This window comes from Pseudochaenichthys georgianus, chromosome 15 (genome assembly GCF_902827115.2).
Source record: "Pseudochaenichthys georgianus chromosome 15, fPseGeo1.2, whole genome shotgun sequence".
Lineage (NCBI taxonomy): Eukaryota > Metazoa > Chordata > Actinopteri > Perciformes > Channichthyidae > Pseudochaenichthys > Pseudochaenichthys georgianus.
Genome location: NC_047517.1, coordinates 22,062,062 through 22,074,443, shown reverse-complemented (window position 1 = coordinate 22,074,443; position 12,382 = coordinate 22,062,062). Strand labels below are relative to the sequence as shown.

Below are 12,382 nucleotides of genomic sequence, written 5' to 3'. Positions count from 1 at the left end.
CAAACCAGATTGATATAATAGTACCCATCAGTAGAACAGAAGTCAAATCAGTTACGAAAGTTGTTATCAAGCAACAATGGCAAAAGTTATGGGACAGTAACACTAAAGGAAGAAATGTATACCTGATACAAAGGGAAGTAGGAATGGAAAGCACTTGGGGGAGTCATAGAAGAGAACAGAACATTAACATTAAACTCATCACTGCATCTGATTGTAAATCATCCAACTGGCAATTGTGATGGTTGCCAACAGTCAGAGAAAATACATCATGTATTTTTTAGCTGCCCGGAATATACAAGGCAAAGACTCATTCTGAAAACTGCACTGGAACAACTTAAAGGTCACATGTCATTTCCACTGATCATAATTCCATTGTTGTGGTCTACTAGAATAGATTTATACTGTGCAATTTTCCAAACTCACATTGGTTTCGCATATGCATCTCTGTAAAGTATGTGTATTCACTCTCTCCACTAAACGGCTCGTTGCAGCTCTTGCCCCCCCCTCCCTGTGAGCCCAGTGTGCTCCGATTGGTCGGAACCAGTCGGGACGTTGTGAATCGTGCTAAGCTCCGTAGAGGTGTGATTTCCTTGTTTAGCGATACACAGCGAAACACAGCCAAACTCACCCTGAGCACACACAAAGTCACAGCTGAAGTAAAAACAATAAGTGTGGCTTGATATTGAGTAGGAAAAAGGTTGATAAACGCTGTGAGAATGGGTCTGCAGAGAGAATTTCGCCGCGATCCCAACTGTCTGTTATCAGCCTGCAGCCAGGGAGGAGAAATCAGCTGAGCTGCATGCACTGAGTGTGTGAGGAAGTCCGTGGATTGGTCAATTTGGACCAATCAGCGGGGGCTTAACGTAACAGCTCTGCGGACGTAACGTAACGGCTCCACGGATTGGTCCATTTCGTTCCGGGGACGACATGACATCATGATGTACCCGGAAGAATCAAATGGACAGTGACGTATCTCCAACGAGGCGTTTTGGGGAGGTATTTTCTGTTTTAGAGTTTTACTACCTACATGGTGTACTTTGAGGGTTTTGACTCTGCAGACCGTTACATGCATAAAACCCTTCATAACACACAAGGGGACGGGCAATAACCGGAAAAGCATGACATGTCACCTTTAACATCAAGGACATGGATTTCAAGGCAATATTCCCAAGTAACTCAAGAAATGAAGTAAACAAGCTGATCTGCAAGTTTCTCAAAAACACTGGTCTGAGGACAAGGATTTAACATGAACAGTAAATAAATTAACAGTAGGTGGCGATATATGCTCCAAGTGGAAGCGATTCGGCATTAAAGCGAAGAAGAAGAAGAAGAAGAAGAAGAAGAAGAAGAAGAAGAAGAAGAAGAAGAAGAAGAAGAAGAAGAAGAATGACAGCTGTCACTACCCGATCCGTCCCCCTGCCCGATCGGTACTGCGCATGTGCGAGATGGTCCGCCATATTGGACAACTCCGGACGGCAACCCAAGATGAACACTTGACACAGTGGCTTTTAGCAAAGCTCAAAAAGAAAACTCGAGAGAGATGAGTTATTGTTATTACAACGTGACTTCACTATTATTTAACAACTCTTTTTATTGGGTTCTTTTATTTGGGGTTAAGTACATTGTCAGAATAAGTGAGAAATGAATTTAACTTCTGTTAGACAGCCATATGCCATACATTTTTGAATACATTCACAGTAAATATTTATTCAGTATGATAGCTGTCTAACAGAAGTTAAATCCATTTCTCACTTGTTCAACATCATTTATTTAGCTAATACTATTGAAGGCTGCAGGCGAACCAATTCCGTGTTTCCAGTTATAACGCCGGGCTCCACCGCTGGCCGAAGCTAACGGAGCCGCAAAGGGCTAGCTACGGCTCCGGTTAGCTTCGGCGGCGGACTCCGGCAGACACCACTGGGATAATTGGGTCTCCTTTTAACATTTGCTCCCATTTAGCATTATGGGCGTCATAGCCATAGACTATAAAAGTCTTACCCAAGGCTGAGTCATAAACTAAACTGTATATATATATACACATGTATAAAGGGTTACGTCCTTAGCTGGCTAATAAGCTACATAACAAGCTAAGCTAACAAGCACACAAACACCTGCTAACGGGGTTAACATGTATAATATTATCATTTTACTCACCGAAAAAAGCTGAGAGTAGACTTCTTGGAAGTTCTGTTAGTACATTCAAGCGCACAGCACGACATTTTAATTGTCTGGTATTTGTAACAATATTCCCTAAAAGGCACAATCACCACGAACACGGCTAAAGCTAAAGGGTCAAGTACAGTACTATGACTAACTAACGTTGTAGCCTCTATGGTTGTAGCCTAGCAGAGTGGACAAGTTGCTGTTAGCTGACAGTGAGGCATCATGTACGTGTCCATCAACGTGACCACGCCCTAATTTATGCAAAAACTTTAAGACCTAATATAAATAAAAGGGTCGTGTTAGAAAACAATTCACTCACAGATCCATAATCATGAAGGTGGAATCTAACTATATCGATAATAAAAATGTATGGAGCCAGGGGTAGAAACATGTTTTTTTCTGCTGTAAAATTGGGCATTTTAACATGGGGGTCTATGGAAATTGCTCCTTTCTGCAGCCATCGCCTATCAGCCAATATATGAACTGCAGTGTGTGACACTTCCGTATTGGCTTCCCGGCTCTTCCCCAAGCGGCAAACTCTGGGGAACAGCCGGGAAGCCAATACGGAAGTGCCAGACCTCAAAAAGATATTTTATGTGTTTTTGTTTATTATTTTTATCAGGGAAGGAGATGCCTGAAAAACACTGCAGTGCCCACCATTTTCTATTTCACCAATGGCAAAGAACAACAGCCTAGAAGGAAAAGCAGGGTGAGTAACAATGACGAGGTAAGTGACACTCCTAGTTCAACTGTTAACAGCAAGGAGGAGGTTGCAGATGTCGACCATGGTAGTGGTGAAAACAGTCTTGCTGCTGATCAGAGCAATATCATTATGATACAAGGCACACCTGAGGAAGCCTTTGTTGTTCCACATGTGGAGCGTAATGACATTCCAACAGTCAATGCTTGTGAGGAGGATGTTGGTTTGGGTAGCAGCAGCCAACAAACAGACTCCGCCTCTGTTCACTCTTACACTTGGGCTTTAAACTAAGACGGGTCATACTGAATAGTTTGTGCACACATTTCTAACATGTGATCTTTCTTTCATGTAGGACGCTTGAGGGAAGTTGCAACGCCTCGGCCAATGTGATGTCTTCTCCACGTGAAAGAGATTGAAGGCATAATTTATAACTTGAGACAATTTTCCAAAAGTTATGACTTGTATTGGCTTAGATAGTAATGGATTACATCTAACACGAATCAAGATCGTATAGAAAAAAATGAAAGTGTAATCCTTAGATACAGAGGAAAAGATGTAATCGGATTAGTTTTACTTTTTTTAATAATAGGGAAACTCAGGAATACAATCTTATTCAAAACCTAAAAAGAGCATATATATGTAAAATGATCAAATGGTATCTCTTCTCTGGAAGCCGTACTGTTCTGTAGGCTAATACTTTAATTGTGAATCTATACACCTACTGCCTGAATCTGCTTTATGGTATTATATTATACATTTAAGTAAACAAATCATATTAATATTTCTTCTCTCCTGTGTTTATTTGCATTGCATTTGATATTGAGGTAATCCAAAACAAAAATAAAGTTATCACGTTACATTACTTTTATATCTTGATACTCACAGTTACTGGTTGTGTTTTTGGCAAGTAGCCCTCCCAACCCTGTACATAAGTTATATCATTTTAATTACTGATACAGTTGTTGCACATCTTTAATTTATTTTCTAGTGTACTTAAGTCATACAATGATTCGAAACCTTTACTTTTCATAAAATGCAAGATGTAACTTTCAATGTGGCTTGTGTATTTATCACATTTTCACGTGTTATTGTTAATGTAGTGGTGTTATAAACAAAATGTTGTCCTAAAGGAAATTAAGATGTTTTTTATTTGTTGACAAAAGATTTAAAGTTGATGCTCACATGTGGGAACATTTATGGAGAAAAATGTTTCTATTGTAAAACAAATATTTATCTGCATACTGAACAATTTAGAAACTCTCTAAAAGGTATTATCTTCTGTGACGTTACGACCCTGTAGGGATTGTGGGTATTGCACTTCATAATTACAGTCTATGGTATGCTTATGACATTGATGCCAAAATACATGGGATTAGGGGAGACCTTCTTGTTGTTTGCATTGTCACTGATAAATGACAGCGTAGTATTCATTGTCAAGATTTTGTGTTTTTAAACTTGGGACTCTTTTCAGACTGCTCCGGCTTGGGAAAAGATTTAAGCCTTAATGTGTAATGTTTTCTGTATTGTATGGTAAGCTTATCCTTTCATTTGATAGTCCCATTTGGATGTGATAGCTAACATTTTCAGTAAGCAGTAGACAAAAGAAGTGAAAATATGAATGTAATTTATTTTCAATATTTACATAAATACATAATTATTTTAACAAATAAAATAACAAAAAACATCATATCAAATACAAAATAAAAGGTTTGACAGACAGCCATGCCCAGCATGGGCCTGGAGAGCTGCAGAGTCCATTGGGGGAAGAGGGTGGGGTGGGTTGTGGGGAAGAGGAAGAGCAGCCATGTTAACAGTGTTATGGCTACAGATGTAATATCTAACTCAACATTAGCCATGACAGTCTGGGCTTAGCAATGGCCTTAGAATACATACTCTAAAAACAAAAACAGTGATACTGACATTTTAGCAGTTCACAGTCTTTGGAGGTGGTCTTTCAGGCAATTGGCTAGTGACTTTAAAAAAATATCATTTCACCTAGGGGTGAAATGAACTCCATGCTCTGGGAGAGCATGATCTTCAAGCCAGGGTGCCGATGGTGAAGCTGGTGCAGGTCCTCCTTCATCTGGTTCAGCAACTGAACACTGGGCACATCCCCCAAGTCATTGCCGCCACAGTGGATGAGGAGGACATCCGGGACTGCTCTTCCTCGCAGGGAGTAGGAAAAGAAAGGGAGGACACCTCTCCAGCGCAGTACACTCCAACCTCTCCAGCACACCCTCAGGTCGAGGCCAAGGTTGCTGCTGATGGTCTCTGTAGCTCTCAGGGCTCCACGCCGGACATAGCTGTCTCCGATTATCCATACAGTCACTATGGGAGGAAAACAAATGAGAGTAACAAATGCTTCAGATAATGAGGAATATCAAATTAAGTATAAAGGGTTGCTCATTTTGTTCCTTTGACAATAACATACAAAATAACTGAAATCACACCTGTATGGTTAAAAGTAACAAGAGAGCAACACCTCAAAAAACAGATTAACAGCACACAGTTTATATATATATATATATATATATATATATATATATATATTTATATACTGTGTGCTGTTTATCTACACATGTATATATACATATATGTATAGTATGTTTGTGTGTAATGTCAACCATCTGAAGTCATGTAAAGTAAGCCAGGACCATCAACTTACAGGTTGTGCAGTTTGGCGTGGAGGAGGTTGCCATCTCCTTTTTTCTTAATGCTGAAATAAATAAAAATGGTTTAATCAATATAAAAGCACCTTTCTTTTTCTACAGTCATATTTCATTAATTAAATTAAATTCACGCAACACTGGCCATATCTCTGCTAGTTTACAAAGTTTAGTTACAAATGACATTTATATTTGAAAAACGGTGAAGCACTTAAAAAACAATTGTATAGTGTAGGTTCAAGAACATTTAAATCAAAAGGACACGTTTTGTAAAGTTACAGGGTATCTTACCTTCAGAATATGCCGGGAACGAGGAGCAGTGACCACAAGCTGGGTTGTTAGCATAGGTTGTTAGCTTAATACTGAGCGCATGTTAGCTTAGCTTCTTAGCCTGAGCTAGGTCTGGAACGTCACGCTCTGTGCCAGCAGGTCCTGCCCTGTCCCGCCTCAGCACCGCCTCTTTGCCCTTATTTGGAGCAGGCGGGAGAAGGCGGGAGTTAGACTCTGACGTCACTGTCGAGCCGTTAGTGGCCGACTCCGCCTACTAAGAGAAGGTCCTCGCTGCGGAACGCGGAATGGGGCGGGGTCGGATAAAAGGCGGGGTTGGATGCCCGACCCCGCCCAGAGAAGAGTTCCGACATCTCCGTTCACTCAAATGGACCAGTTTTTTACAGCAATGGCAGATCGCGGAGCACTTCCGGGAAACTATTGAGAGGATCTGCGGCTAGCAGTGCAGTAGAGTTGTAGCATAATAGACCGTTCGTGATGGACTTTTAAAGGTAAGAAGACGTTTAAAGATTTATATTGCGGATATTATCAGAACATCTGAATCAAATTAACTACACATGTGTATTAAAGGATGTTAGTGGATTATCCCTTCAATCAGTATATTTGACGTTTACAGATAACAGATTAGGCTAGAATGCCGGATAACGTTAGCAACACACGTTAACCACGAACAGCCTATTAATCCGTTCTCTTAATGTTATTTCCTCCAACGTTGTGGAATTAGAGAAAAGGGGCTTCTTAACGTGCTTTTATCCGGGGTGGAGGGAGTTACATATTAGTTCAATATAACATTGGGGCGTGTGATTGTAGTGGGTGGAGGTGGTGAAATGAGGATATCCATTTTGGAGTTCAAGCTAGTATAATATAGTTAACGTTACACAATAATAAGGAAGAGAGCTATTTTTGTGATACATCGCTATCGAAACAGTAAACTAAAACGTAATTTATGGGTGAGTGTTTTTAGCAGTCATATTATGTATTCTGTTGATTATTACCTGTCTGTATTATGTTGCAGCTCAGCTGATGTTGGATTGATGGCAAAGAGAGAGGGACTTAAGTGAGAGTGAAAACACAAGGTACGTTTTAAAATAGGTCGGCAATTTCCCATCCTCTAGGTTGCTAGATGTATCTAACCCTTTCTCCTGTCTCCCTCTTTCAGCACAAGAACCCCAGGGGGATTCAATGGAGCCTAAAGACCTGCAATGAGACCCTCACCCTGCACCTGAGTCTCAACTCCCAGAGCTTTGCAAGCCTCTCCCTGTTCCTTATTTTTATTAAACAGACGTTAAGCTTCCCAATGGTGTGGTCTTCGTTTTGTGAAAAATATGATTACCTCACATATGTTGTTGCTGTTGTTGTCTTTTGTGATAGTTAAATTGCTCCTGCTGACTTGAGCCAGCCATTCTTTCCTCCTCTCTGTGTCAGTGGGGAAACCTTACATTCATACTCCTTTCTCTGAGCGCTTGGAGCATCCCCAGGCAGCACAGCATTTATGTTCAGGTTCAAATTTGAGTCGGACTTTTCTATCATTCTATGAAATGCAGTGCAATATCATTTGAAATATATGGACTAGATATGAGTATGCACAGAACTGACTAAATGAATAATCAATTAAAACAAATATTAAATAATATACTTAAATACACTATATCATTTAAAACAAATATTAAATAATGAACTTAAATACACTAATATAGAATATATGACTTTTTATACCACATATTTAAATACATTCATGCATTTAATTAGTAGGAAGTTTTTATATTTAGTTTTTAAATTATATTTAGTCGAGTGCAGATTAATTATATTTAGTCAGTGCAGATGATGCTGTTTGTGTCATTAGGATATCCATACACCCCGCCCATCGGACGTCCAGCCCCGCCCACATCCCACCCCGCCCCATTCCGCGTTCCGCAGCCAGGGCGCCCATAGATATATATATATCTATGCTATAGCCTACTAAGGGCTTCACGGCAACTCTGCAGAATCCTATGGGTGACGTCACGGACCCTACGTCCATTTATATATACAGTCTATGCTCTTCCCCAGAGTTTGCCGCTTGGGTAGTGACACGAGCAAAAACTTTGCAAATACTACGAATTCACGTGACTGTTGAGGAAGTTGTCTATCCAGGGATTACGCGAGAATATCAGGTATGAAAATAACGAATGTTTATTGTACATTTTGATTCAACCAGCGGCAAAAATAATGCCAGACAACTGTTGGCTCCTGAGAATAACATGTGGACTAAGTCCAACACTTGCAGTAATGTACACAGTAATCAATGATAAACTAAAGGTTACATCCCATTGTATATTATTCAAATGAATCAAAATGCAATCATGGTTATAGTTGTTTTGTTTTTGGAGTTACTCTGTTGAGGGAAAGTTTCATGTTTGTCTGCCACTCATGTTTCAAAGTCATTTTTTGCCTTGGGAAAAGAAGTTGAAACAAGTCTCAACAGTGTGCTCTATCTCATACAGAGTTCCCAATGAGTAAAGCCTTAGAATAACTCTAAACAACGAACATAAAATCATGTTAACAATATTGTATTTATTCCAGTTTAATGATTGTGATTGAAAAGCCTAAAGAGGCTCGTAAACATTTCAAAGAGGGATTTGTATTCCTTAATAATATTCGTAAACTTAACCATGTTGTAGCCTAGCTGAGAAAGGCTAAACCATATCAAAGACTACATTTATTAACTACATTATCTAATTTAGCTGTAGCTTTTATAAACAAAAAAAAGACATATTGGCCAGTCATTGAACCAGGGACCCTGCGGTTGAGAGTCAACTGCTTTCCAGCTGAGCCACAGCACACTCACTAACACTGTATACTACTTATTCCTGTATTTATTCATTTACTGATGTTTTTATTCCTACTTTTATTTATTTATAGGCCTACGTATGACATGTTCCGACCTCTATATGAGTGAGGGTCTGAGCTCTCTTAATTCCATTGTGTCACCGCCGGGCCCGGGTACAGGAGGGGTAATATCATTCTTTTTATACATCCATGGGTTATAGAGAGGCGAAGTCCCTCCCTTTCCGGGAGCCTCCATGGGACCCCGGAAGCGTAAAATTATACATTGAAGTCAATGGAGAGAGAAAGGTTATCTTTTGATCCCGTTTGAATTGTGCCACGAATGACACATATGATGTTTGTCAATTTAAAAGAATATTTTGCAAGTCAAAAAAATAAAAATGTGTCGTAAAACTGTGAAGTTACACATTTTTGTGTGTGAAACCGCTGAGTGAACTACAGGTCTCTTGGTCTCGCACAATACGCGTCACCATCACAAAGACGGCCGTCACGTTAGCAAATTTCACCTGTTTCTTTCAGAATGAGAATAAAAGTATAAAACTAGGTGAACATCACTACAAGTCTGGACACGTTGAGAGCTGTACATACACGAAAGGGGAGTTAGTCGGTTCTGTAAGAGCAGCGGGACTGGCTTTACAAGGTTTCGGTGAGTGCAATGTGTAACGTTAATGTCAGCTAGCTAACATTAGCTAACAAGGTACACTAACGTGTTTTGTTTCAGGAACTAGTTTTCTCCTTAAGAACTTCGTGGTCTCTGTGTATGCTGTGTGGATAACATTAGTGTTCACAAGAACAAGGTAAACTCCCGTGTTTTGTTTTAGTTGCTCTTCAGATTGAAGCGGCCAGTTTTATATCGACTATACTGTATGTGTGATCTCCTTTTACATCTCGTTGTGTCATTTGAGTTTATTTGCTGTGTGTAGATTCAAGGGTTTTGGTTATCTTGTCAATTTGTTTGGTTATCCAGGCACAGCTGTGTGTGACTCCCTCTGGTACACTGGTATGTGTTTTCCTAATGTAGAGAGCATTGATTAATTAATAAACTACACACTGAGTCTAGATCCTGACCAAATCCTTTTTTATTGTTGATCAAATGTTTTTCAAAAATGTATTCATACACATTTAGAAAAATACAATGTACAATCACAACCAGTACAACACACATTACAAAAAATACAGAAAAAACAAACAATAACAACAATCAGACAAGAGGACAAAACTATGGAAAAATAACCCCTCCCACCCCCAGATCCGGACCATCCTTGTATTATTGCTCATTCAAGCTATTATAGCATGCTAACAAACATGGTACTTACTTTATTTGTACAGATCTGCATGGGAGACGATGGCGCGATGCAGAGCGCTGTCTGTGATTGTGCACGGGGGATGTACAAATGCAGCCACGCTGCAGCATTGGCAATATGTGCCATGTGGCAGATCAGCTCCACAGATGTTGAGTGCCAGTGGAGGAAGCCTGGCACTTCCAAAGTAGTCCAGCCGGTGTCTCAACTTTACCAACAGTGAGAGGAGACATACAACCCACTGGCCAGAGACATCGCCACTCAGGATGTAGACTGGTTCAGGTCTGCACTGAGGGGCGCACAGTGTGGCATGGCATGGCTTTTGTCACCTGAGCCAGAGCCGCGGCCTCAACATCAGGCCATTGTCACCGAGCCGGAGCTGGTGAAGGGGCATGGGGGTCGGGGGCTTGAGGCAATGCTTGCCTCAATGCGACTGAGCAGAGACCAGCAAGCTGCCATCCAGACAGTGAAGTGTCCACCATCATTATACATGATGGTGTATATAGGATATATATATATATATATATATATTTGTATACATATCTGTAAATTGTATAATTTTATTTGATTTAAAAGTATTTTTGATCTCTCTGTCTATAAACACAAACTGAGTAAGATTGACAATAAAGTTGACTTTGAAAAATATATATATTCTTTATGAAAATAGTTGACTGTTGGAGAAATTAATTGATTTGATTTTCTGAAGTTAATTTAACTTTGGCGACCATGTAAGGTCATTATTAAAAAGGTACAATCAATTTGTTTAGGGTTGACTAAAATAATGATAAACATTTCATTTGGATAATTTACTGACAGAATAAGAAACTCAATAATGCTCTACTCACCTGTTCCTTTTTATAAAGTGAAACAGTTGAAACGATAGATTTTAGTAAACTTAAAAACAACCTTCTCCAAAAGCTATCAAGGAATATACCGAATACTTATTTTAGAACGTTATTACATATTATTTGTATATAGTTTGAATGATCCATAATTGACAGCTTGTGTTTACACTGACCTGTTACTCATATATTAATGTCTTTGTAACTTCTGTAAACCACTACCTCACTCATTTCTTTCATTCATCACGGTTCAGTAAACTAAGTGATACATGAACCAGTTTAATCATTATAATAACGTAGGATTGCAACTCTTTGAAACTGTAGGTGGCTCTTAAAAGAGCCGTTGTGTTTGGGTGTGCTGGTCTCGGGTCAGTCTAAGCCCTCTCTCCGCGGATGCGGCGCGCCAGCTGGATGTCCTTGGGCATGATGGTGACCCTCTTTGCTTGGTTCATCTTACGGGGGGGGCAGCTACATGGATGTCGGTGCAGTCCACAGTCATTGTGCAGTTGAAGGCAGAATGGATTTATTATTGACTCCGAATGAAGCACAACTTCATGTCATACAATACATTGACTTTATTTGTAATTGTGTAAAAAAATAAAGCATTGATTAGCAAGCAGGACCTTTATTATCGGATATTAAAACTTTATTATCGGATATTAAAAATTCAATTTCAAAACAAGTTGCCGCTCCTACAGTTTTCTAGTGCGTAAAGATGATTTCACTTGACCTATGCAAAATATCACACTCAATACATGTGTGTCTCTGGGGGGTGCATTGTGCCTTTGATGTATATAAATAATATACCATAACCAAATTACTATTACGTACAGTGGAAATCAGGTTGCCAGAGCAGGTCAGTGTGCATGTTCCTCAGGGTCTCAGCAGTTACAGGTGAGGTAAAGGAAATAAAAGAGGAAAAAGCTCAGTAACAACACTTTAAAGTAACAACACTTTGAATAATTATCTCTTCTAATAATTTTCTCTCAGTAATCACTCAACTACTGTCTTTCCAACAAACAGATTGACTCACCCTTACTGTCATCACAATGAAACATGTCCAGAAGAATGTCATGCAAAGCTATCAGTACTTGAGATTATATTGGCCCCAAAAAGAAGGACACGTGTGTGTGTTTGGTAAGATGAAGTGTGTGTGTGTGTGTGTGTGTGTGTGTGTGTGTGTGTGTGTGTGTGTGTGTGTGTGTGTGTGTGTGTGTGTGTGTGTGTGTGTCAGGGAGTGTATTGTGTGTGTCAGGGTGTCTGGGAAAGTGTATGTGTGTGTGTGTTGATATCTTGGTCAGGGAGTGTAGTGTGTGTGTGTGTGTGTGTGTGTGTGTGTGTGTGTGTGTGTGTGTGTGTGTGTGTGTGTGTGTGTGTGTGTGTGTGTGTGTCAGGGTGTCTGGGAAAGTGTATGTAAGAAGGTTTATATATATAGGATTACTTTAAAACAGTCCCAAATAATACATGTTCACTTCAATACAGTTCAAGATAATACCTGTTTACTTTAATACAGTTTAGAACAATATCTGTTTGCTTTAGTTTACTTCATGTAATAAAATAATAATTTCATGGTAAGGCTACCATTACTAAAGTAAT

The 12,382-nt window shown here is 39.6% G+C and overlaps 1 long non-coding RNA gene across 1 annotated transcript; it reads left to right on the top strand.

Annotated features, from left to right (window-relative positions):
• The first annotated feature begins 6,144 nt into the window (after nt 1-6,144).
• On the top strand, nt 6,145-7,111 carry LOC139435260 (uncharacterized). Its single transcript, XR_011644553.1, has 3 exons — nt 6,145-6,308; nt 6,833-6,893; nt 6,977-7,111. It is a non-coding gene; the product is annotated as an uncharacterized lncRNA (long non-coding RNA).
• The last annotated feature ends 5,271 nt before the right edge of the window (nt 7,112-12,382 follow it).